Below are 27,262 nucleotides of genomic sequence, written 5' to 3' on the forward strand. Positions count from 1 at the left end.
AGTGGAAACTGCAGCATATTATTTCTTACAGCTTTTTGGGAAAAACACAATTTTCACTCAGACTTGTGTTATTAATGAAGTCATTTGATATTTTTGGACTGGAATTTACCAGCAAAAGCTTGCCAAATGCAATATATCTCAGCACTTTAAACTCCAGTGTGGACAAATATCTCCTTTTTAAAGAAAAAGTATTTTGTGAAATAGGGCAGAGTCTGCTATAGCTTAAAGAAAGCCACACATTGATATCTATGAGAGTTTAGTGCTATAAGACTCTGTCTTGGCTGGTTTGATGGCAGAATGTTTTTTTTTTTTCTGCTGGATATTGAAAGTGCTTAATTTTGAACAATGAGCATATGATTAACGTAACTCTTCACTTGGGTTTTAGTTCCCTCCTTTTCTCTTTTCTCTAATCACATGCAGTTTATAAGAAGCTATGTAGTTCCCTAACCCAAAACCCTCAAATGTCTTGTCTTCCATCTACAATGGTAAAAGCAAAGGTTGAGAGATAATGAGGGGGATGTATCCTAGGTCAAATTCAGGAACAACTTTAAAACAAAGAAAATTGTACCTGGTTTACTGAACATGAAACCTCATCTCCAAAATATAACAAATGGAAAATCCACATCTTCATCTTGCTTCCACATCTGAATTTGTTTTTAAACAAGTATGTTCCTTGATGTGGAGCATGATTAAGAGAATATTGGACCATCAGCAGCTGGCTGTCCAAGAGAAGTCCTCAGGACTGTTTTGACCAGTTAGAGAGCAGAGAACAACAGATGACCAGCATCATGGAACAGCATCACAGCTAAGAGCCTTAGCAACCATGGATTACAAGAACTTGTTAGGAAGAATGTAGTATCCTCATAGTATGTCCTGTATACTCAGGGTGAAGGTAATTTTGTGTTCTCTGTGTGTGTTTGTTTAGCTGGAGGCAATTGGGAACTGAAGTGATGAGTAACAGGGATGCATGTTTAAATTTAAATGAAGGCTTCAGTTTAAATTAGTATTCCAGGACTAGCAAGAAAGAATTCCTAGTAAGAATTAGGAACTTGGAGGAATTGCAAGACTACAAAAGGCAGTAATAATAAATGACAGAGTCATTAAATGAATGACAGAGTCATTAAAAAATAAGAAAAATAAATAGCAAAAATGAAAGAGCAGAACACTGGTTTTAGTCCAGAAACTGGCAAGGAGCTCTGTGTAAGCAGCTCATCCAGTTCCTGCAAAGCATAACAAGATGGAAATTATAGACAGAAAATACTTATTACGTTATGCAGGCCATTTTCCAGTGCTAGCAGAGAAGGAAAGAAGTGGAAAGTACATCTCGTGTCACTCTCATGTCCCCTCTGGCTATATTCGGAAATGGCATGAATAAACTCTGGAGGGAGCCACACCCAGTCACTTCTAGCCAGAGGCAGTTTAACAGTGCCTGAAATGCTGGGAACTGGGAGGGAAAATCTGGGGGGGGATGCTCGCGCAGATGGGAAACCCCTTTACTTTGTGACTTGGAGAGCTTCTATTGAATCTATCGGCATAGGAAGTGACCAAATGATGCAATGATAATCTGGTTTGCTGCAAGAGCTGTTCTCTCTTTGTGCTCATGCACCAAACCCTTCTTCTGCCTTCCTCCCTGGGGCCGTACTTCTCCATTGCTGGAGGTGTGCCTGTGAGGCCCTGGATAATTTCTGATGGCCAGAATATCCTCCAACAGGATACTTGTTGGCAATTTGGAAATTTTGCAAATAAATTAAAACAAACCAAACCAAACTAACCAACCAACCAACCAAAACCCGAAAAACAAACAAACAAACAAAAAAAAAACCACCCAAAAGAACCCCCCCCCCTCAAAAAGCAACAACAAAAAAAAAAAACCCACCCCAAAACCAAAAAAAAACCCTACCCATAAAACAAACAAATAGACAAAAAACATCATGGGACTTGAGATCTTCTGACCTAGTTGTCAGAAAATTGTAAAAGAGATATGAAAGTTTCATTGAAAAAGGGAAAAGTCCCTTTGACTCACCTCAAAGAGCTGACAGCTAAAAATAATAGAATTTTAAACTAAATTTGTTCTGCCTATCTCTGTCCCACTTTATTTGCTTTTCAGTTATGTGGTCTTTTTTTATTCTGGTTTTGGAGTTCAATTCCTGTAACCACTACCACCAAAGCCTGGTCACATGTGTAGCAATTCAAGACTGAGTAATTTTGTGAGCCTTTTTCAATCACTCAACTACAGTCCTAACTACAGCTCCCAGAAAAGAAGCGTTTTCTTGTGGTTTTTTGTGTTTTTGTTTGTTTGTTTGTTTGTTTGTTTTTTGTTGTTGTTTTTTTTCTTTTTTTCTTTTTTTTTCCACCTGATTGGGCTTTTGATTTGTTTAATTTTTTGCAATCACAGTTATACTTACACTCCCACTCTGTTTGCTGAAGGTGGTTGCTGATGTGCCAATTTAAAATGCAGTCCCAAGCAGCCAGTCAGACAGTTACTGTAAATGACATGAGGTATGCATGTTTGAGTAGAACAAAGGAACAGACATAAAAATATTTTACAATGTAAATTATTCATCCTAGGATGTGAAAGGTATGAAGTGAACTAATTACCAACTTAAAAGATTTAGGAAATATTTTTTGATAGGTATTTTTTAATTAAAGAAATACTCTGGCATCTTGAAATGTGAAGTAGTGGGTGTTAAGGAAACAAACTGTGCTGGAGCCTTCTTTTAATGGCAAAAATATTCTACTCTTCTCCAAGACTCCAGTCAGTAAATGTTTTTTAATGGTTACCATATGATGTCTATGAGATCTGAGAGTCACCACTTTATGAGGAAGTGTGGGTGTGATCTTTGTGGTGTCAAAACTGCTGCATCCTTTGAAGTAATAATCGCTGAGCAGATTTATATCGGCTGCAATATCTTGCCAAACTGATGAACTGATTTTTGCTGTGTTTTGGAGAAGGCTGGCCTTTGATCTCAGGTACTTTTGAATGAAAGGACAGCTCAGTACATTACTCAGAGTTTTATACTCCACCAGGGCTTTCCTGTAAAGTGAGGGGAGTTGGAACAAGAGAATCTTTAAGGTCCCTTCCAAGCTAAGCCATTCTGTGATCTCAGAGGAGATTTGTACTGGTGCTTGAAGCAGCTTGTTGCTCACAGTCTGATGGGGATATTCTTGGTTCCCTTCTTGACCTCAGGAGATGGGTAGCTGCCCTTAGCCTTTACCTTGAGTGGCAGAGAGAAAGAACTGTATCCCTTTCATCAGTTTAGATCAGCTATTCTGGCTGTGTCTCCTTCAGCTGAGGAGTTGAAAAGTCTTTGGCTTAGACTAAACACTGCTCAGCCACAGCTAAAACATCAGTGTGTTATCAGCATTGCTCTCATCCAGAATCTTAAACACAGCACTGTACCAGATACTAGGAAAAAGATTAACCAGAACAGACTGTTCTACCTTTTGGGGGTAAAAAAGGCCCCCAAAATGGAAACCCCAAACCAAAAGAAATCCCTACTCAATATACATATGTAAAATTGTTATTAAAAGAAATAGCTGTTTCATATTAGAGTGTTCTAAAAAAGAAAATTAATATTGTATATTATTTTTTTTCTTCTTTTACTCTGATTCTTCCTGGGGCCAGTTTAAGACTCCTAATGAGGACAGGGGAAAATAGGGGATGGGTATAAATACTCTCACACTAACATGAAGAAAGACCATTAAAATAAATGCTTATCAGTTATCACTTTTTTTTTTATATTACTTTATAAGTATATCTCTCTTTATCATTTGGGAAATAGGAAGAATTTTTTTTAACCTGTAAAACATTAATTAGTATTTTTAACTTAATTTTTAATTAAATTAGAAATTAAACAAAGTTAATTAAATTAGAAATTAATTAATTAAATTAGAAATTAAACAAAGTAAGTATTGTGGTTTCAATCTAGTCAAGCTTTCTGTAAATATTCAGCTCTAAGACACCAAATTTGATTTAGTTATTTACTACCAGATCATGACAGGTTTTTATACCTATTAATTTCTCTCCCAAAAGATTACCAATTGGTTTATTACACAGAGGTAGATAAAGGTCAAGCAAAATAAAAACGAGATGGACTGTATGGCAGAGAATGCATAGATATGAATCAGACTAATAAGAATGGTGTTAGACTTATACTGCTAGAAAGACTGATACTCACCATCATATAAATTGGATAATATTTTAAGTAACTGCAATGTTAGCAGAAACTGGCAAACAAGTTGGGGAAAAATATGCATGGTATAAAATTTTTATGCTTATTTTCATAGGCAGTCACAACATACTAGTTCCTCTTAGTGAGAATGTGTCCTGATAGTGAAAAGAGAATGTGGGAGAGAGATAAGTAGTCCACATGTACATTTTTAGTCATTTAGTGTTTGTCTATGTTCCGAAGCATCTAAGTATGTAGTAAAATTCAGTGCCATACAGAAGTATTTTTCCGGTGAAAAGACTAATATTCACAATTTCAAACCACTTTGAATTACAAAAGCTGTTGAAATTGTATTATATTTTCATTATTTTTTATAAGTAGCAAATTGCATTATTGACATATTTTTCTGATAAAAAGCCTGTAAATGTACATATTATTTTCATATTTTGAAACTAAATACGAAGTTAAAGCAGAATAGGCAAAGATTTTTATTCAATGACTTGTAATATATACCCAAAAATACCTTATTTTTTCTGGCAAATAAAAGAATTTTTTTTCATAATTAAATTCATTATAATATGCCCTATTCAATTATAATCTAAATGAGGGCTTCAATATACAATATTTTTAAAAATAAACATATTGTATTGACTGTCTGTTATCTTCTTACTTTCCACATTAATGGTTGAACTCAAAGGTCTTAGAGCTTTTTTCCAAGCTAGAAAAATATTTCTAAAAAAGTTTCTCTGTGCTTTCTGACATATGTTCTGACAGCACGTTTGTGACAGTAAGTCCAACTGCTTAATTGTATTACTCTTAAAAGAAATAATTTTATTAGTTTTTAGAGAAGCATAATAGCATTTGAAAGAAACCACTTGATTTGCATTGTCTGTTTCAATTTTTTTTTTATTTTAATTGGAAGGTCAGCATTCTCTACCAAGTGTGAATATAAATGAAAGAAAATTTATGTACAAATCATTATGCACTACTAATTGAATGATGGGAAATGATTGCTCTTAACTTCTGTTTAAAGAAACAATCCGTGGCTACCTGATGGGAGGAGGAGATAAAGTTCTGTCCATTTCAGGGTGTCAATGAGCTATTGACATTCTCCATAAGTCTTATATGCTCTTGCAAGCTTAATCCTGTTCAAACTAAAGACTAATAACAACCAAAGAACATCTGCAAACTCTCTGCTACTCCTTGCATATTCATCAGCATGTAAACAGAACCTGTGAAATGATAGTAAAGGAATGTGAACTATAATTAATCTGTCTTCACAAAGTCCATTTATAAAATTATTGTTGCTAATTCTGCCTCTATTTTTAGACAGGGAAGGAAAAGCTGGCTTTACAACATATCTAGACATTCAACAGCTATGAGGGACCCATTGGGGGAAGAAAAAACCCAATAACCCACGAGTTCTGAGAAACCTGAGGGAGATGCTACTCATCAGTGTTTTCATTCTAGATCTTCACAAATTTGTGCTAGATATAGCAAGTTCAATGTGAATATTAAACTGAAAATCAAGGCCAGAGCTTCTGGCCTTGCATACCTATACATGTGGCTTCCTGATTCCACAAGGAAGTAATATTCAGACTAATGCAGGTACAATCAGGTCTGGTTTTCATTAGAACAAGGGAGATAATCATGGTCATGACAACTGTATTATGTGCTAATTATCAGTTGAGGCAGAGCCTCTTAAAAGTAGGTTGCCTGTCTACTTAAATATGTTTAAATACAACCCAGCATTTACAATCCTTTTAGAAACCAATGAACATTTGAATTGGTCTATGAGGCTTAAAAAGATTTAAAAAACCCCAAAACAACAACCACACACTATCACATTATCACAGAATCTGCTGTGCTGCAAGGGAGCCATAGGATCATTGAGTCTAACCCTTAGCCCTGAACAGCACCATCCCCAAGAGTCACACCATGTGCCCAAGTGTACTGTCCAAATGCTTCATGAACTCTTGAACTCTCTCCTCCTTCTCCACTCTCCCAGACTGGCTTTTTTTTTTTTTTTTTGTAGTTTTTCTGGTGTCACATGAGCTTTTCAGTATTTTCAATTTTTAGTGATTTGCGAATATCTGGGGACTAAATCTTTAACACTATTGTTAGTAATTTTTTTTTATTTCAGCAGTGTCTAGATGTCCCAGTGTGAAATAAGCAATACAAACACATGATCAAAACAAACTCTTGCCACATCATGCTGCTGTGGAGGAAATAGGTAGAAACAGGTAATCTTTGGGGGAGTAGTGTGGGTAAAAGACAGCTCTAACTGATGAGGAAGGTTGTAAACTGTCTTTGCATATCTACAAAACTTTTCAAGACTGAGTTATGCAGATTTATACTGATGTATTCCCCAGTTTATTTACAATTTTGTAATATATTCACCTTCAATTCACCCCAGTAGTGCCCATATTTTCAGTATTTTAGGTTATATGAGTCAGTTTTCATCCCTACATTCTAAGTCATATTTGAATTTATTGGAGATAAATGGGGGAAATATTTGCCATTTTGATACAAGGTAGATGAGAATCTATCATACCAGAATTACCTGTGAGTAAGATGGACTTTTGACAGAAAACAGAAATCCGAGGCAGGCTAATAAGAAAAAAATTGATCTGAAATTTAAAATGAGAATGTTTGATTCTACTATTACGAGTGGTGTTCAGAGCTAAAGCATTTGCTAACAGAGCATTTTAAAAGGTTTAGTGGTTTAAACTTTTTCTTATGCCAAAAAAATCTTCTCTACTCAGGACAATGCAGACACTTGTAGGTTTCTTTGCAAACTTGATCCTGATAATGCACCTCATTAGGAAAATCATTGCAATGCTGTGGAAGATGAATGCAAATAAATAGTGTTGTATTACTTACTAATTACTGTTTATTATATTATACTTAGACTAACAGCCAGTGGACTCACAAGAATGTTAAACAGGTGATCATGAACAGGGATTTGGCAAATTTGAATTATGCTCTTAACTCTTATTAAATTTTCTTGAGCTTTTCTGAAGAGACTCTTAATCAAAATGCTGCAATTACCTTATGATCTAAACATCCAAAATATTATTGAACGTAACAACACTTCCAGAGAGAAAAGTTAATGAATTTTCAGACAACATCACCAAGAACCTAAATCTTTGACATGATTAGTGACTGGTATCATCTTTCTTCAAGCAAAGTATTGGAAGCCGTTTGTTTTCAAAGCCTGCATTTACTATGGCACTGAAACAGTTGAGAAAATTAGGATTTCAAGGCTCAATACTGCAAGCACAGATGGAATTTTATTGGCATGGAATAACTTAATTGGCATGAGAAATTATACTGAAATGAAGTTTGGTAGGAAGGCAACATGAATGTCAGTCCTAATGTGCAATACCTAAAATTTAAGTAGAAAGTAAGTATTGTATAAGTATAAAAATATTACTCTTTTAGATGAAATTATTATAGGAATAAAGATATTGTATGTTTGGAAAATCAAAATCTAAATTACTTGCAAGAAGCCCACAAATGCTATTTTTTGATGAGAGTAGGTTAACTTTAATGCAATAGTTAAAATTCCTCTGGAATTCATGGAATAGTCTAGAGGGTCAAAACCCAAAGATGCATAAACTTTTATGGAGACTGAGGGCATCAGCCTGCCTTTAAAATGGTGATGGTGATCTCATTTCCTATGCAACTTAGTCATAAGATGAATCCATTATGTTTTCATTTTAACAAAGATGCAAAGTTTTCTGGCTAGAAGCAGCAGTATGGATGATCGCAATCAAGTGTAATGCATTTCTTAATTTACACATAATCAATATAGTGTTTTTCAAAAGTTATCCTCAGTTATCAGTTCTAAGGATGTACATCCTAAGATGGATGTTACTTTTATAAATATATTTTTTAATTTCTATGGAAGGATAAAGGAATCAATTCTTTAGTAAAACTGCTGAAATACTGTCATCTATGAGTGGTGAGGCGTGAATAACTGTGTGAAAGTACAGGAGGGAAGCATTTGCCTTTTTTTTTTCCTCTCTTGCCTGCTTTATGGTTTGTAAATGATAAATGAAATTTACTGGCAATACCCTGCAGTAATATTTCAAATTATGTTACAGAGTACACTGTGAAAAGTATTGAGTTATAGCAGAACCAAAGAAAGAGGCCCTAATTTTTTCCTTTCTGGAAAAGTGTGCTGTATTAGAATGTTCGTCACCCAGTTGATGCCAAAATGCATCAACTTCCATGGGCTGAAATATTTTATTTAATTTAAATAACTTTAAAATTATACCCACTATTAATATTGAGACTTAGGAATTAAGTGAAGTTAAATGTCAGTTTTACAGTGTGACTCTGGGTAGTGGTGGGTGCCCCATCAGCCCTCAAAGCAAGGCAGGAGAGAGGAGCTGGAGTGGCACATCCCTGTGGCATTCTTGCGTAGACCTCTCTCCTAACAGCAACCCCCCCTTGCCCCCTCTTGTGATAGAAGATTTTCATGGACACGTTTTTATGATGTTTCATTTGTTAATGTCATTGAATGATGAAAACCAAGATGAAAAAGACATTACCCTAAACCAGGGCTGTGGGTAATGTCTACAGTGTCCTTTCAGCCCTTTGAAGCAGGATCCTTTTGTTGGCTCGGGTGACTGGCGGCTCTTTAACATTCTGAACCTGCTGTGGCTGCTGGGGCAGTTCATCAGCAAAGAATAGAAAAGGGCCTCTGGCATATCAAATAAAAAAAAAAAAAAAAAAAAAAAGTAGTGGGGAGGAAAGGAGGACAGAGAAAGGCAAGTGCCCAGCACACAGACGGTGCATTGTGCTTGCAGGGTTTCAAGAGTCTGCCGTTAGGTATATTTCATAATGTGAAAAGACAGACCAATTTTGGCCCCCTCGCCTGGTGGGATCAGTGCTGTCACTGCCATTTATTTTCAATCCCCCATGATTTCTGTATTGCCAACAACCCTTTTTGCATAAAAATGAACCATAAAGGCAGTCAAAACACCTGCTTTACTGACAGCCCCGATTAAAGCTTTGATTTATCCTTCAAAGTGTGAGCTGATCTGCTGTTCCTGGGGCCTGGCACTGGTGTGTAATTCATCGGGGGCTGAAGGTTTCCTTTCTGTCTCCCCAGCTTCAGCTGTGGGCGCCTTTTGTACCTGCTTGAGAGCTGGGCTAACTCCGAGAACACCCATCCCAGCTGGAGGCTGGGATTTTTCCATCCCTGCTTGGTCCATTTTATTAAGTGACAGTAAATTACAGGACTAATTGGAGGGGCCCCCAAATGCAGGACTGTGTGGCTCTGAGGAACCAGTCCCACTCCCACTGTGGGCTCTGGGGAGCAGCTATTCCAGATGGATAGGAATAGTGTTGGTTACTCCTACTTCATGCATTCCCATCACTAAAAAAATTGACATTTGATGTGGAAATTTTAGGTCATGTGGGAACCCCTCTTTATAAGTCAAGTTTTGTTCTGTGGTCTTAAGCCTTCGTTTCAGAGACTGCAGTGGCAGGGCTGTGCACAGTGAACTCCCCAGGCTGAAAAACAGCACAGCATGTGGGAGTGAGCCTTTCAAGCTCTTTTGGGGCAATTGGGTGGGAAAGTTAAAAAGCTTTATCACTGTAAGTGTGAAAATAGGTATTTCTTAAAACTACTGCGAGGTTAAACTGGGTCAGAGTTTTTTTTAAAAAAGCTAGCTTGCATCCTGTATATGAATCCCTCCCTGCCTCCACATCCAAAATAAAAGTAAACAAAAAGTCAAACCTCAGCCTTTAAAATACTTAAGATAAAATTGCCTTGTGAGTATATTTGACTTATGCACCATCATTGATCCATTAAACCACTAAGCTGTTATAGATGCAGAGCATGGTATGAAAGGAGGCTGAGAAAATCATCCCACATGGATCAATGCACAGAAATTTCCCAAAGTGAGATTTCTTTTATTTGAAATGTACTTTTTCACTGAAATGAAAACATTCAGATGAAAAAATATCTGTGTATTATTATTTATAAATTAAACAGGAGCAAACAGGATGATTTACATTCCAATTCTGCTCTGAAACAAGACTCAGTTTTGAAATGTTGATTAAGTCAACACATAATCTAACATGGTACATATGCAATATGATGTTTCGTTAGGATCAGAACAATTTTTCATTTGACCAAGTGTACACTGGAAAAAAAGAAATATCAGGAGAGACTGAAAATGTCCTGTGAAATTAAGCCAAATCCTTAATAATAATTTCCTGTTAAAAAAAAAAAAAAACAGCTGAATTGCTGGGAACTGGAGCATTAATTTTAAAATAGCTTTACTATAAATTCTTTAAATGACAGAAAGAAGTGTAAAATTTACATTTGCAGTTGAGATAGCACTTGTCATAAGTCTAAATTGCAGACAGTTTTCCTGACTGTTTGGAATATAAAGTGATGGGGTAGTTCAATTTTGTGCTGTAAAGTTGAGCAGATCTGAACCTTGGCATCTCAAGGGCTGTGGTGAAGTTGCAGAAGTCCAGAGCACCAGGCACCTCTGTGTTCAGGTGTGAGATAGTCACAGTTTGTCCTTACCTTGGTGATTTCCTTGCACAAGAGGGGGCACAGGCAGGCAGGATCCAACCAGTCTCAGCTGAATGTTGGCAGCACATGTGCTAAGAAGATCTTGAGCTGTTTATTTAACCCTAAAAGTCTGATTTGGGATCTCTAGGTGTTTGGAAGTATGATTAAGGTAATCTCAATGCGTAAAAATTGAGAGCTTTGCAAAACCAGTCACATCTTAGGCCTGCAATAACATCTAGATGGATGTGGGGTTGTACAGAGCCATTAGAGAACAAAACTGCTGCACTTTTTAAAGAAACTTCATTTGGTGGCAGTGGGAAGGAAAGGCACTAAAACATCTGCTTATTCTTTATCTATCACTGCCTTTCTCAGTCACTTACCCCCCACTATTTCCCTGTTTAGGCTAGCATGTGTTTTACAACCCTACAGACAATAAATGTAATTCTTGATTTTAAGGATGGAAAATTTCTTGCATCTGATATTCTTTTAAATAGAGCAAAACTTCTTTGAGAAAATCTGAAACAATTAATGACAAAAATAAAATTCCTGAATAATTTTTCTGACATTAATACTGCTTTTCATTGGAAGGAAAAAAAAAAGGCAAAGGTCAGAAATAGAGACAGCCAAACTAATTTTGCTTTGTTTGTACAATGGAGGAGACATTTTGCATGAAAATGGTCAGTCCTGATTTTTTCCTAGTGCATCTGAGCTTATCAGTCTTGACATTAGTTTTAGTTCCTGCTGGAGGGAAAACTTTCAGTCAGCTATGACTACCTAATGCAGATTTGAAGAAATGACACACATATTATGAAATGCTGCCTTTTTTTCATTTATACAGATCATATAAGAATTTTTTCATGTCTTTCTCATCTAAACCTGTGCCTGTCCCATACAACCCTTCACACTGACTGTTCTTTGCTCCCTTCAGCATATTTTGCTTCTGTAAATGAGAATTAAGTGCCTTTCTCCTAAACTTTCATTTCCATGTACTTTCTCTCTTGTATTGAATGTATAAGCTATATATGTACCATATAAATGTATATATGTATACATTTTATTGTATAATACAGTTAAGATTAGACTGCAAACATCTCACAAAGCCTGTAAAACTCCAATCCACACAGAAACAAGTCTCTCTTAAGAAATTCAGAAATGTTAAAGATATTGCAAAACTGTGCCTTTGAGAATGTCAGCTCCTCTTTTGTTCATTGTATCAAATTCAGTGCTGCACCAGAAAACATAGCACTGTATCCTAGTTAAATATTCCTAATGGAGATAAAGATTAATTACACAGGTTAAAACCTTAGTCCACCATCTCAGTGTAGCTCTGCACTGGTGTTGACATGTCCTGATGGAGACATGAGGGAGCAATAGAGATGGTGCAGTGGATATTGTGAGGCAGAGAAAACACACTGAAAAAGGGCTCAGGCAGAAATTCTTACTCCATAGTCTCAGTAAAGGGAGTAGTTAGATTATTTAAAGCAACTTTATCCACAGCGTAAATCATCTCTATCTTTTTAATTTTCAGAATCAGAGGTGCAACAGCTGAACAGCTTTAAATATCTTCCAAAGAGAAGACATGAATGGCCTTTTGTTAATCAGAATATTACTGTCCTCTACATGTGTTTGTTGATGCACACATCTTCTCATAACCTACTCACTTCATCCTACTCATAACCTAAAATAACTTTAAAAAATGTCAGCCTTGGATTTAGATTTGTTTATTCTGCCTGGTCCTAATTACCATTTCCCAAATGGATCCAGCCTTAACTTAATCCTTATCTTGTATACAGTTTCTCCAGCGAGGGCATGATCGTTGCTCCCTGCTGTACCTAAAAGTTAGACGGAAACAATCAGCATCTGACAGTAGTTTAACTGCACAACATTTAAATGCTGTGTAACATAACAGGTTCTCAATTATTTGACTGCCTTCTAAGGGATGTTGGAAAACTAGGCAGAATACTCATTGGACTTCTAGTGTGTCAGAAGAAAGAAATATTTTGGAGGTACAGGACCAATGGTTCTGTATCTTTTCCTTGCTATGCTTTATCAATCCTTCTTTGGGAATGTTTTAGATTGCTTTCCTTACTCATGTATTATAACTTGAAGGTTCTCACCATGGTGTTCTTTATAAAGAAATAGTAATGACTATTATTAACTATATAATAAAAAACATATATAGGTATTAGTAAATTCTGTAAAACAAAATGAAGGAAAATTTTAAGAGGTAAATCTCCAAGCAGAGAGATTGGCAGCCCTGAAAAAGATTTGCAGCCAAATCTCTTTAGATTGAGGTAAGCATAGGAGAAGGTGCTTGCGGTGGTCCGCTGTTTCTCCCGGCTCCGGGCAGCTCCGGTGCCTTTCGGCACCGCCTCCCTCTGGAGCTCGGGCTCGCCCCTTCTCTCCTGTGTGCCGCTGCAGTGGCACGCCGGTCAGGGCTTGCCGGGTTCTGTCGCCCACACGAGGGTCCAAGGCAAAGAGGGAAGGAATTTGTCCAAATCACCCACGAAGGAAAGCGGGAAGGTTTTATTGTTGTGGAGAGCTGCAGTGGGGATACCGCGACCCGCCCTTCCAGCGCCCGCGTGGGAGAAATGGCGCCGGGACCCGGGAGGGAGTGGGATGATATAGGGGGTGTGACAGGGAGGGCAGACGCCCTCCTGCCCAATAGTTGTGGGTGCCGCGGCGATGATGTATATCCTAGCGACCAATGGGAACACGGCAGTGGTGGACATGGGGCTTTGGGGCGAGTGGGATCGGGGTGATAGACACAGAACTCCCGGGACGGGACAGGGGAGTGTTCAAAGGAGCGGCGGTGGGGACGCTCTAATGGCAGACAGCCTGGAGCGAGCCACCGGGGCAGGGGGGAAACACGGGGGGTGCATGGGGGTACACTGGACTCAGCTAACTAACATAGATTAGAACCCCTAATCTTAACCCAAACCCAGGATGCAATAGGTGCTCAGTGAAATTCTGTCAAATATCCATAGCTTAGCAGTGATTGAAAAAAAATACAAAAGAAAATAGAAAAGAAACCTATACATACCTGTTATTAGAGATATGTAAATATAGATTTTATTATATTGTAGGTCAGTTTTAAGGTATTTTACTGGCAAAATGATTAGTTTTACTTTTTAGGTAAGTTCCCTGTTATAAAACAAAATTGCTTTCTTCTACAAACCAGAGCAGCTTTATGAATTTTAAATCACCCATAGCACATATAGCAAATGTTGGATGTTAAGCACGACTGGTTTGAATAAAAAATTTACTTCTCTTTTTTGTCTTTAAAATGTTACTTAGCCAAAAATATATTTTAATAAATGCATAAAACATGTTCATCAAAATGCAAAATTAATAGAGTGCATATTTCCTTGCAGATACTTTTGTAATTGGTTTTGCCAAGGGTAGTTTAGTTCAGATGCAATCCATGTTTGTTAACTGAGGGCCTACTCATTATATTTTATACAATTTCAGTGTATTTTCTATATCATGTATTATTCATACCATAAAATTTTAATTTTAGCCTTATTACAGAATGATTTTATTTATTACTATATGCAACCTAGACTCATATGAAAAAGGACAAGAGTAACTTGCAGTAACAAAAACCATGAACTTGACCTCACAGGGATGGATCATTTTCCAGCTGTTTGAGCTGGGCCAGAATAAAAAACTTTGTATACTAATATTGTGTTGTTCATAAACATTCAGAACCAAACTCTGGGTGCCACCCTGGGGTTTTGCTGTTCAAGGCTTTACCTCTGGCTTGGTTTGTTTGTACTTGCACAGTGTGCAGAACTCCAGCTCTGCAGTGCGACCTAGGAGAGTCAGTGAGACTTCTCATAGCACACTCATGAGGAGCAATATCTTCTGGGAATAGTATCCAAACAAGTCTTGGCTTAATGTAGACATTTAAGGATGTTCAGAAAGCCAGCCCTGGGAGTACAGCATGCCAGAGAAATTTTGCTTATTAAACATGTCATGGTCCAGAAACAAGGGGAAAAAAAAGGAGATCAGTATTGTACAGCACTAGAGGTGTATCTCCTCATCTAAATGAAAAAGATTTTTTTTTTCTTAAGGAAGAAAGAGCTAAAAAACCTAGAGATTCCTGTTTTCAAGTATAAACAGAAAGCTTAACAGCCTGGTAAGACTAATTTTCTCTTTTCTTATTTGAAATACTCTCACATTTCACAGCTATACCACATAATCTGTGCAACAATAACCCAGATATCTGTTATAAAAAGGTTCATATATATGGTCAGAGTAGACTACTTTCCAGAGATTCTGATAACTGCCTGTCAAAGTTACCTCAGGCAATGCCTGGCTCGGCTCAGTGAGTTCCCACTTGACAAGACCTTTCTTAGGACAGACATAGAGGAAAATGTATTCAAACTGTGGGTGTGGAAGCCTCCTTCTACTCACAGGTGGTCACTTATATTAAAATTATAGAATCAAAGAATGATGAATCATAGAATCATTAAGTTGGAAGGGACCTTAAAGATCATTTATTTCCAACCCCTTGCCACGAGTAGGGACAGCCTACATAGACAAGGTTGCTCAAAATCTGAAATTCTCTAGGATCAGATGGACCCTGTAATTGCAAGCAAAAGAACTGGTGAAAATTAAAGTAACTGTAACAATGGTTACTGTTGAGTAACCCTTAAATTGAGTTTATAAGAGCTAACTATTTAGATTTGGTTAGTTTGAAATTATTTCCCTGCATATACATAAGGAGACTCACCTTTAATATTTTTGCTTTTAGATCTTCCATTGATTTTACTGCTGAAAGTTGCAACCAAAAGCAGAAAAAGAACATTATAAAAGTGTTTCTGAGCAACATGGCCTTCTGTCACCCCATGATTTGAGTCTGCATGGCTCTAAGTTTTAAAGCTTGAAGTGAACAGCAGGACATCAATACTTTCTGCTCTCTAATTAAACACTGATGAGTCTGCCTAGACTTTTATTTTAAACAAAAATGTCTCCTTAATGTTTGCTGTAACAACAAATTGACAGCAAAGAAATTGTGTTTGTTTTCCCAGCTGATTCAGAACATGCCAATGAATTCAGTACAGGTTTATCAATTCCTTTGATGGTTTTGTTCTTAGTCTTGAGAGACTTGCCACCAAAATCTGACTTTATATTCATAGATCCTCAGTAAGCTGCATATATCAAGGAACTAGGTACTGTGTATTCTCTCTGCTTACAGATAGCTCATCTTCCTCTTAGAATTCTTCCACAGAATAGAAATGTAACTTGAGTTAACTTTTTTAAGTCAAAAAATGTTTTGAAAGCCAAGTGCTCTTTAGGTTTGCTATACTTACATTCGACATTTTATCTCCCTTACTACATAAATCTGCTTTAAAATATCTATAAATAAGCCACCTATCAATGCTCCAGGCTAGTTCATCTATCCTATTCTATCTCATTGTCTGCAGACATTCTACATTTTGCTGAAGACCAGCCCAGAATCATAAGCAACATCAGGCTTGTTCATCTTTTAGATAGGTGATGTTTAATTAATACTTAGAATTAATTACACTGTTGATTACATGGGAGGGAATCGTCTGCTTCTTGTGAAGGTTGAATTAAAGGGGAAGTAATTCCTAGTCCCTCCTAAAATACAAAGTAAAATCCAGGTCATGGGGATGTGCTGTTGACCTTATGCAGAAATGTGACAGCTGTATGTAGTGTTTAATGGACAGCTGGCCTGCTCTTACATCCAATTACAGCACTCTCCTACAGCTGTATTTGGATATTGGACATCCTTCTGTTCCCTTCAAGGATTAGGGACCATGATTTACCTGATAGCACTCCAGTATTAAGGAAGGAAGAGTGTGTATGGGAACACCTAGGAGTACACCTTCCTGGAAGAACCACAGCTTAGCTTGGTGTTTTTCAGTACACAGTTGGTTTGGTGTAACATTAGAGGTGGATGTTTAAGTAAGAAGATACTCATCAGAGACCACAGAAAGATTATAATATTACAGTGGCAGAATAGAAGCTTTGGCAAAACATAGCAAAAGATTGAAATACCAATTAACTTCTTCGCACATGTCCAAATGTTTTTTTGCCAATTATACCCCAAACCAACAAGAATTTCTGTACCTTAAATTTAAAACAAGACCATTGAAGGCAATGGAAAACTGTAGCATATCCCAAGGGGTTACTTATATAAGGTAGAACTTGTTTAACAATGTTTATTCTGGCCATGTAAAAGAGGATAAAAATGTTTGAGATACTTTCCCCTATTCCTTAAAGATAATTAGATTAATAATAAAAAAAAAAGAAACCTACAAAAGGAAACATTCCTTATATCAAACATTTACTTAGAAATCTAAGACTCTCTGGAGAGATGAATGCTTTTCTGTGACACCCTCTTTAATATTATCAAGTCAAACTCAAGCAATTTTTCAGCACTTGTACTTAGTTAGCTTTGAATAACAACTACTCCTGCTTCTTATGTGAAAAAAATCTGGTGCGTTCAAGAGTGTGTCTCTTGATCTAAGTGTCTTAGTTGGCCAAAAATAGATATGTACTCCATAATAATAAAGTTGCACTTACCAACAAGAAATACACTCTCCCCATTGTAAGAATTTCTCATGGCAATCTTTATTGCAACTTCCATCCAAATTTTTAAGGCCTAACATAAAATTTCTTTTTTTGCACTTGGCTGTGTCTTGGAAACAGTTAATATAATCAGTGTTACACAACAAAATTATTGAGTGGCAAGGCACAGAGTTCACTGGCACAAGTTCTTGGATGTCAGAACACTTTGATGAGATGCTCATAAGAGACATATAGACCTTACCTGGAATATGAGATTGGTGTCACTAATTTGGCAGGGTCCTGTGCTATCCTGCACAAATTTCTTGAATAATTTCATGACATTATGAAAAATGTATTTAAAATATGGTTTTCCTGGAAAAAAAAAAATAGCACTTGATTCAAGGACAGAGATACAAAACAAAAAAATCACCTCCTGTGTGCTTTTTTGTGCTGGTGTCATTAGAATCATAACATACTTACAAAAATACAGAATTTATTTCTTCTTTTTTTTTTTTTAAGCAGTATTTTTATTTGACATTGTCAACCTCTGTCTGTACAATGATATATGGATATGTGTCAGCCCAGAGGATATTTTTCCAGTAACACAGTGTTCTGAATAAGCTTTTCATGAACAGATAAGCATGTTTCATTATCTTTGTGTTTGATTGAGAAAACAATTTCAACAACTTACATTCTCCTTTAACTTCGTATTCCAAACTTTTTCAGACTAACCAGAGATTTGAATGAACTTTCTGTCTGTGGTAAATCCTAAACCAAATCTGACATGATAAACATGTTTAGTGAACAGACACTTATTGAGGAAATGAACAAGAAGAAGAGAGAAGAAGAGCTTATGCTGCATGTTTTGCAAGAAAATCCTGAGGCGTTGAGGCCATGTAATTTCTTTTATTCCCTTTTCTATTTAGTAGGACTGGCATTTGCTGAATTTCTTAAGAAATGCATTTCAAAGGATGAGGAAAGTAAAAGCATATGAATGGTTAGTAGGTGACAGAATGTAGCAAAACCAGAGGATAGTAAAAAGCTGACTTAGAGTGCCAAGGATGGGCTTTCATACTCCTCAAACTGCCTCTGTTTCCACTCTTAAGTGCTGCTGTAAGGATGGAATCACAAACTAAGTTAATCCTCCAATATAAGCTTTCACAGCCAGCAGGGGAGTTTCATATGCCCACTTTGAGCAATGTTTCTGGTCTTTTTTCTGTCCACTAGTGATGGAAAATAAATTTCACTGGTGGCAGCCCTTCTGTTTTATTTCAGGAAAGGGAATTTTGTTCCTTAGCAGAGATAAGTCTACAGATCACCTTGAACAACAAATATATGTCCAGTTGTTTTTTTTTTTTCTCTCTCTCTGTATTCATTATTTTAAAAAGAATAAGGCTTGATTTTAACAGGCCTAAATAGAATAGAACTTCAGCTTTCAAAAACCATTTGTTTTCCCCATCGCTTGCCCTGCACAGGAAACTCTTATTATGGGCTTAATCAGAAACATATTTCTGGGACGGGAATGCACAAGAGATAATTTTAGCCAGCTGAGGAACAGAGACAGACTTCTTTGGAGACCTACTATCTGAGGAAACAACAAAGGTTTGGGTATGAATTATTCAAGACCATAGTAAAACTATTCAGGAACCCTGATATGGGGCTTGAAGAAAACAAGCCTGGAATCTGTTTAGTGAATTTCTCCAGCTTGGGTCTCTTGAGGCTTGATGAGTTCCCCACATGGGAGTAAGAGAGATGCACATTTTTGTGATCTTGGGAGTGGGATGAGAGGCGATATTATCATTAATGATGTGCCAGCATTTTCACCGATAATTCATATCTACAGGGAAGGTTGTATCACACTTACATTGATTCTACATGGTTGCATCTACCATGAAAATTAAATTTGATTGATACACTATCTATACTTCGAGTCAAAGAGTAATAGAAGAGTAATGGACATCCTGGACATCCTTTGTGATGAGAAAACTACTCTTGTGGGTGTGTGGGTGTGTGTGTGCACATGTGCCCCTGTATCCGATTTTTTAGTGCAAATTCCGAGTTTCTAAGGAAAGCAAACAGTTTCTGTGCAAAACATATTTAAAAAAAAAAATATTTTTCAATGGTAAAGAAATGAGGAAATGAAAAAGAAATGAGCTACATTAAATCATGCATGGTCTTTGCATGGTCTAGGTTAGAATGAACAGTTATAACTTAGTTATAAATCCATCATTTGTATTAATATGTAGTAATAATTTTTTCATAAAATAAATAGCCATTTTATGAAAATATCATATAAAAAGTGTATTATCACAGGTTAGAAACTTGGTATCAGTCATTTTAAATGTAACTATGTCAACATGCCAGAAAGAGGAAAAATTAAAGCCATATTTGATTTAGTTGCTACCTAAACTTTAAAAACAGTCCTAAAGTCATGTCAAGATTATCACAATCCCCCCTGTAATAAGTAGCTTAGCCTTCATCTCAAAATTAGTAACTTTGCTGCATAAAAAGATATTGTCCATCTGCAATGATATTACCAATTCACAAATTATTTGCTAAGAAATCTTTTAACCTTTCAAGCAGTCCTGTTTTTTGTTGTTTTTGTTTTTTGGGTTTTTTTTTTTTTCATTTTTACAATTATTCCAAGTCTCTACTTCTTCTATTAGCCTGAGCTTATTGGGCCAATACCAAGAGAGAATCATCAGTACATAAATCTGGGACATGAAAACTTAAAACAGGACTGACACTTGTCTGATCTGAAGAGAAGTAAGTTTAAGCCAATTTAAATCACTTCAGGCAAAGAAGGTAAGAACAAAATTGCCTCAAGATCTGAGGCACTGAATTTCTTATTTTTTTCTGTCTTGCTAGGATACAAGGATAAAATTATTGCTAAAATAACTATGTCAGAATGTTAACAGCCAAATAGTTTTGGGTTCAGAAGTGGCTGAAAGAGGCAAATGTGGCAATTTTTCTCTGAATAGACTCAACCTATTTGTCCTTTGAGTGGTCTCAACTGCATTGCTGGAACTCCTGCCTTACCCTCATGGTACTGCTTACAGATGTCTGCATTCAGTTTGATCTCAGATCTTCTCTTGAGCTTTTCACGTGTATGTAAACATTTAGATACACTGTAATGTAAATTTTTAACAGTAATATATGCTATTTATTAGCATTAAGTGTCAACAAGAGTGGTCAGACCACTTATAAATTTGTTGTTTTAACATGTGGATAAGCCCACTCTAAACCTCAATGGCATAGAGTAACTTCTTCAGAAAGAGAAACAAGGCTGTACTACAGAGAGATTTTGACATTTCATGATGTTTCCTATGCTGAATCAGCTTCTATTGACAGCAATTCCTAGGTGACTGTCCTCCAGAAAGTTAGTTTGATTTGACCTCTTCTGTCTCTTCTGAAAATTAAACATTCTTCCAAGATGCTCAAGCACTGGAGAAATTATTCCATGCCTACTAATTTTACAGACAGTTTCATGGAAATTGTAATTATATAGTGAAAAATTAATTACAACAACTGTGCTTTCATGTTTAAAAAAATACTGTATTAAGACTCTTAGTGGAAAAAAGTACAGAATTTCATTAAAATATTTTGGCTATGTATTAAAGGAGAGAATCAACAGTGTTCTAACTTTTGGCATTTAAAACACATGTGAACATTTACCCAGCTACTAATACATATAGCAGCATTTTCATTTGAATACTTGATTGCGTCAAAGTTGTAATTGTTATACAGAGCACGGCAAAAAAAAAAAAAAAAATTCTTAGTTTCACAATTCTCAAACTCATTTTCATTTGTAAGACCAATATTATAAACATTGACTGGGCCAATGTGCCTGTGTTCTAGGGTGACTTCATGTTGCTTGTATTTCCAATCATCTGTTTATGCTGGATAATAAGAATGGTTTTGAGAGCGAAGCGAGGGAGAAGAAGCGCGCAGTTTCTTTGCAGAAACTGCACTTGCTCCTCTGCATTCCTTCTCATGGACTGTGCTTTTAGTTAGTTTTTTTTAGTTAGCTGAGGGCAGAAGCTTTTTTGGAACCATTCATCTATTGTTCCATTTGGGAGCACCAGGATTATCGTCCAGGAGCTCTCTAAGCTGCACTGCAGCCAGGACACTGGACCTGAGCCCTGGAGAGACTGAAAGAAACTTGATGCCACACACATGAAAAGGAGTTTCTCTGATCTACAGAATGACTTTCTGAATTTGCCATCTCTTCAGAACAATGAGAGGTTCCATTGTTCAATATTATTCATTTTTTCATGTTTGTGAGTACTTTGCTTGTTTAATAAACAGTTTTTTTCCACTTTTCTCCAAGGAAATCTTTTCTGAACCAATAGTGGAAAGGGGCTGTTTGAATTTGCTTTCTAGAGGGCCCTCATTTGGAGGTTTCCTCCCAGATTTGCCCAAACCTGGATACCCTGTTAGTTAAAACCTTTTGTTTTCCTTTTTCCAAAGGGTGGATCACATTAACAAACAAAAAAATAGTTGGCTTATCTAAAGGAAAATTTTGTTATGAAACATGTTATGAAATGGTTTATCTTTTGTCTTTTTAACTTTAAATTTTCAAAGCTAGAAACAAAATTAATTACCCATGCTTTTCCGTTTTTGGGGTTGTTTTGGTGCTTTGATGTTTTTTTGGTTAGATTTTTTTTCCTTTTTTTTTTTTTTTTTTTGGTCTGAAGATGAGGAAATTAGAATTTCTGCTTGTTTGTTATTCTGATTTTGAAACTCTAATAGTCATGATAGTTTCATAGCCTCTGGAAAATGTTAGTAGTTTTTCCATGAAATTTTTGTTAGAACAGATTTAGCCTGAGGGAAGTTTTGAATATTTTAGCTAGTTAAGTACCTTGGGAACAGCTCCTTTATGGGATGTGTGCAAAACAGGTATAGAGTTACAGAAATGAGTCATGGATCTTTGAGTGGGGAAGTTCATGTTGTGAAAGATATCTGCATTGAAAAATAAGCTGGAAATGCAAAGGAAGAAATTCTTTATGTAAGAGAAGTACAATTAAAAAAACAAACCTCAAGATCCCAAATTTGCAAGGGTTCATTTTGAAAACAATCTTGAGAAATCATAGATTGAGAAGACAAAGTGTGTTGAAACCCTATTTCCCCCCTTTTTGCTCATGTTCTCATCACAGCTTTTGTAATAATCTGCCTCAGACTATGAAAACTCAAGTTCAAAATAAGGTTTCCAATTTACACCATACATTTATACCCCACTATTATAAAGCACAGTGTATTCACAGTGGCCATATTCATCAAGACTAAGTTTTGAGGGCACTGTGTCAAGTCTTGAATGAAATCATGCCACGTCACAATACATTTAAGAAGTATTTTTACTTACATCACAGGCTACAGGAATCACTGAATCATAGAATCTAAAAAATAAGAATGAACCTTAAATACATTTCCCAATAGACCAGATTGCTCAAAGCCCTATCCAATCTGGCCTTGAACACTTCCAGGGATAGGACAGCCACAGTCTTTCTGGGAAACCTGTTCCAGCCTCTAACCACCTTCACAATAAAATTTTTCTTCCTAATATCCAGCCTAAATTTCTCCTTTCCCTTTGTACCCATTATTTTACACTCTACTGAGTAGGCCCTTGAAGGGGCAAAAGTCTGATCTGAAGTTGAGGGCAGTGAGCTTGCTGTGTGCACTCAGTAATACAGTAAAAGAAAGGGTTACTCTTTATGGTTTATGCTTCCCACATCTTAAATACTACATGAGTTACAACCAAATGAGTTTTACTATCTTTATTTTAATTATGTGCAATTAAATCTTCTGTCAGAATTCCCTACAGTGTTTCTTCAAATTATTCTCCCCAGTTAGTGTAATGACTTTACTGACTTTCTGGAGAGCAAAACTAAAAAATGAAGAACCTAAGCAAAAGAACGAATAAATAAATAAGGCTAGTTTGAGATATAACCTTTTCTTGATGTTTATAAAAAAAAAAGTAATAATTTTTTAAATTAATTAATTAATTTAAATTATTAAAAATTATTAAATTTTACTTCTTTTAGTGAAGAAATTATCAGTGTAGTCACCAGTGATAATCTCCGGTCTCCACGTTCTACTGAATGTAGAAAATTGCAACAAATAATGAAGGGAAGTTGATGTATTGATAGGTTTTTGTTTGAAGTTGCATCTCTGTGACTATCCTCAAGCTATCCTGACCCAGTATAATAAGACTGAGCTGAAGGAATTCCCTAAAATAGGAATTTAATATTAGTTTATCTAGGATCTCTGTAACTGACTAGAAAGTCATCACTTACTGCGTGTCAATAGAATGAGTTTACAGGAGAGATGTAAAATGTGAACCAACCTATAGGAAATATCTATAATCTAAATGAAGAATAAGACATCAGGTTTAAGCAAATGCTGTTCCTATGACACAACAAGAACAAAGCATCTCCAGCATGTGGCACTTGCCCCTCTGTCCTTGACTGTGTAGAGAGAGAGAAAGCAGGACTGTCACCTTTTCACAAGGGCACTTTACCTGTGTTCTCTGTGCTCCAAATCAACACACGAAAACTTTCATTTTTGTCCAAGGAGTAAAACACAAGCAGGGTTCTATGGCAGTGCTATCAAAGAGCTCCCACATCCTCCCTCCAAGCAACTTTATGCAAATCTGAACCCAGGGTACTATAATTTAGCCTAAATTCTGAGCTCTTTTTGCATGCTGAACCTGGCAGCATTTGGGAAAAATGCAATGTCATATTCATCCGCTATGCATTGATAGAAACTGATAGGCATGCATTAGTCCTGACAGCAAACTGTGAATAACTGAAAGCTGTGTACAAAAAAGTTGGATCCTTGCCATAGATTAAATAGATACTGTGCATAGATTGATAGTTACAGATTTTCTTTTTGAGGAACAAAAAAGAACAACAAAAAGGTGGCTTACCCAAGAACCGTATGTGGGATGAATTGGTGACAGAAGCCAGCTTAAAGAAAAAAGATAAAACCCCAACACACAACTTTGAAAGTTCCCATGTTTGTACATGCCAAATCCTGACATCTTTCCCTTGAAAGGTTGATTCATTTTATAATACATCTCTTCACAATGTCTCTGCACTTTTAGGAATACTGATGAGGTGTCTGAGAGTTAAAACAAAAGCAGTGGGGCTGCAAATATTTTTCAGATTATTTTTACTTGGGAGAGGGATGGATGGGATAATGCTATTAAATAAAAACCAAGAAAACCAAGAACTAAATCAGGTATAGAAACAAACTGTGATTTTGATTTTATAAAGACAAATTCTGAAAAAAATAAATGAGAAAATGTGATGCTTTTGAAACACTGGCTTGCTCTCCGGGTACAGTGGAACCTACAGAGAGAGAGGACAGTCCTCCCCTGGCAGTGCTGAGCAACAACTGAACAAATATTTGATCCTGTTTGGCCATCTTCTTTTGAAGAGTGATGTACAAGGCACTCTACCCTCAAACTTGAAAGCTTCTTTTCTTCCAAAAAGGCCAGAAACTACTTTATCTCACTCCAGTTCTGTAAGTTGACTCAATGACACAAGATTTTTCTCACTTTTCATATATTTATGTTTGATTTGTTATGGACACCTTACTCCCACTACAAACCACTGCAAAGTCACAGTGAGTTGAAACAGAGGCAAGCACTAATGATGCCTCAGGTTTTAGCTTTTATATTTTTTGGATTCTGTACTGTTTTAGTGTGTATTTCTGAGCTTCATATGAGAGGATAGTAAGCTCTCTTCACAGAGTAAGTAGAAAAAACAATTCCTTCTCTAGCTGGGGACCAAGGACAAGCAATCCAAATTTCAGGCCCAAGCGCATAAACAATGTGGACTGAAGAGAGAAAAACAAGAAGGTGGGACTTCATAAGCTAAAGCTATAACTGGACAATTAACTCCAATATGCAAATGGACCAGAACTTACAAAAGTGAGAAACCAGTTGTCTATTTTTGACCATTTTGGGTTCATCTTGGGTGTAGCCTTGGCTGGGCTGTTGTGCTGCCCAATATGTATCCATTGAGGCCTTTTAATAAATCCCTACTTTATTCTTTAACTCCGTCTAGTCTCTGTTCTAGGTCAGCCTTCATAAGACATCACTAATGTCTCCCTGTATTCTTTCATGTAGCTGATGGTGTAAGAGCACAGCCAGCTGGGAGATGAAAAATGTGACGTGGTACTCTTGACAGTGTATCCCCACAGGAAATGTGCCAAGCCAGCTTCTATGCCAATTGATGCCCCCATAAGTGAAATAAAAAAGAAGCACATGACAAGGGTGTAGGGAACAAGTACAGGGGACTCACACAAAGCCTATGTCTGTTTATACTCTGGGTGCCGGGTGGTTCTCTCCCTGTATCCATTGATTTTCCATTTCTTGTGTTCCAAAGGGGATTGAGCAACAAGTGCCAGAGCAAACATGCCATGTTTCTCTTTCTGTTTGTGGCACAGTGAACATGCCTCATTGAAACAACTCCCCTGGAAGCTCCCTGTGAACTTTGTGTGTGCTGAGGAATGCTGCAACTCTGAGCTGTGGAGGGGAAGGAACACAATCTACAGTGACTGGTCTGCAAACCATCTGTGGGACATTCCCTCATGGTCCTCAAGGAGCTAATTGATTGCATGACATTACTTGCCTTTGTTTCTAACTGGGGGAAAATAAAAGGAATGGAAGGAATAAATAATGTAAGGCATAAAAGTGGACTGACATCCAGAAAACATAAACATGTGTGGCACTACAACACTGGGAAAAATCCTCATTAAATGTATTGCAATATATTTTTATGCATTGTGCATTTGACCCATTATATTTCTAACAGAGTGTGAATTTTATTTCCCAGGTATGGAATTGCTGCAACTGCTCTGACATCACCCTACTGTTAGAGTTCCCAAGAGTTTTAAATAGTGACTGTAGTTTTGAGGAGCACATAAATAGTGGGTTAACACGAACAACAGACCTGTGGTTTGCCTGCAGCAAGAACCAAGTTCCCCGAGGGAGGTTGCGATTTTGGGAGGGACACTTCTTCTCTGGAAAGATCTCCTGGGTTAGAAATAGTCTGGATTACTTCTGTTAAGGATTTTGTCTCCCAGGTATAGCTGAGATGAAGTGTTAGTCATACCTAAGCAACATCCGTTCAAAAAGTTTGGGCTATGGGATGCACAGTTTTAATTTAATTGCACATTCTTTATTGAGTTTGTATTTGTAATTACAGCTCTAAATCTTTACAGACATGTTTTTGGTAACAAACCATTTTCTTTCCTGAAAAAGTTCTCTAAGATATGCAAAAATAAGTACCCTTATTATTTTGAAAATGAAGGATATATATATTGGAGAAAACCATACTTGTAGAAGTGAAATTAAATCCCCTGGCAGAAGTAATGAACAACCAGGGCTGGTGGAGAGTAACCACTACACTTCCTTTCCTAGATAAGAACCAGAGCCTCACAAGAGCCATAGAACAAGTCCTTTGTTACTTGTTACTGTGAGCAGCCTTCCTCCAGTGGCGTTCCCAGCCCCAGCTGCTTCTGTCAGGCACTTGCAGTGGGAACCAAATGCCTTTGATCCCACCAACCCATGTGCTGGCCTCCTACCACAGCTCTGGTTCTCTGTATTCCCTGCTTTCCTACACCACCCACCAGGGCTAGGATTCCTCCCACTTCCTCACAAGCCTGATACTTTAAGACCTTCATGGTAGTGCAGTATCCACCTACAATCATGTAATTACTTTACCTGTTTTCTGTTATTTCTTATTATCATTCAGCTCTTATTAGATGATAATTAAATAATCTTTCTTGCAATCCAAATGTCCAGTGAAACAGTAATCAGCCACAGCTGACAGAAATTGGCAAAGGGATATCCTTCCTAACTGGGGTGGGTGAAGAAAAGCTTGGATTAATGAGAACAGTCTTCTCTATCAAATGGACATCATGTCAGTTTGCAAAAAGCCTAGAAATAGTTTATTTCTGCTGATCTTGATAAATAGTTGATCAGGCCATGAAGCACAGCAGA

General features: G+C 36.8%; 1 long non-coding RNA gene across 2 annotated transcripts; it reads left to right on the forward strand.

The window, feature by feature from the left end:
- Positions 1-859: 859 nt before the first annotated feature.
- Positions 860-15,623, forward strand: LOC128806412 (uncharacterized). 2 transcript variants are annotated; one of them, XR_008436812.1, is made up of 4 exons: positions 860-892; positions 4,288-4,372; positions 6,316-6,412; positions 15,470-15,623. It is a non-coding gene; the product is annotated as an uncharacterized LOC128806412 (long non-coding RNA). The 2 variants fall into 2 exon arrangements; XR_008436811.1 differs by lacking the exons at positions 6,316-6,412; positions 15,470-15,623 and adding an exon at positions 5,499-5,601 and having other exon boundaries at positions 4,288-4,419.
- Positions 15,624-27,262: the final 11,639 nt, after the last annotated feature.

This window comes from Vidua macroura, chromosome 4 (assembly GCF_024509145.1).
Source record: "Vidua macroura isolate BioBank_ID:100142 chromosome 4, ASM2450914v1, whole genome shotgun sequence".
NCBI lineage: Eukaryota > Metazoa > Chordata > Aves > Passeriformes > Viduidae > Vidua > Vidua macroura.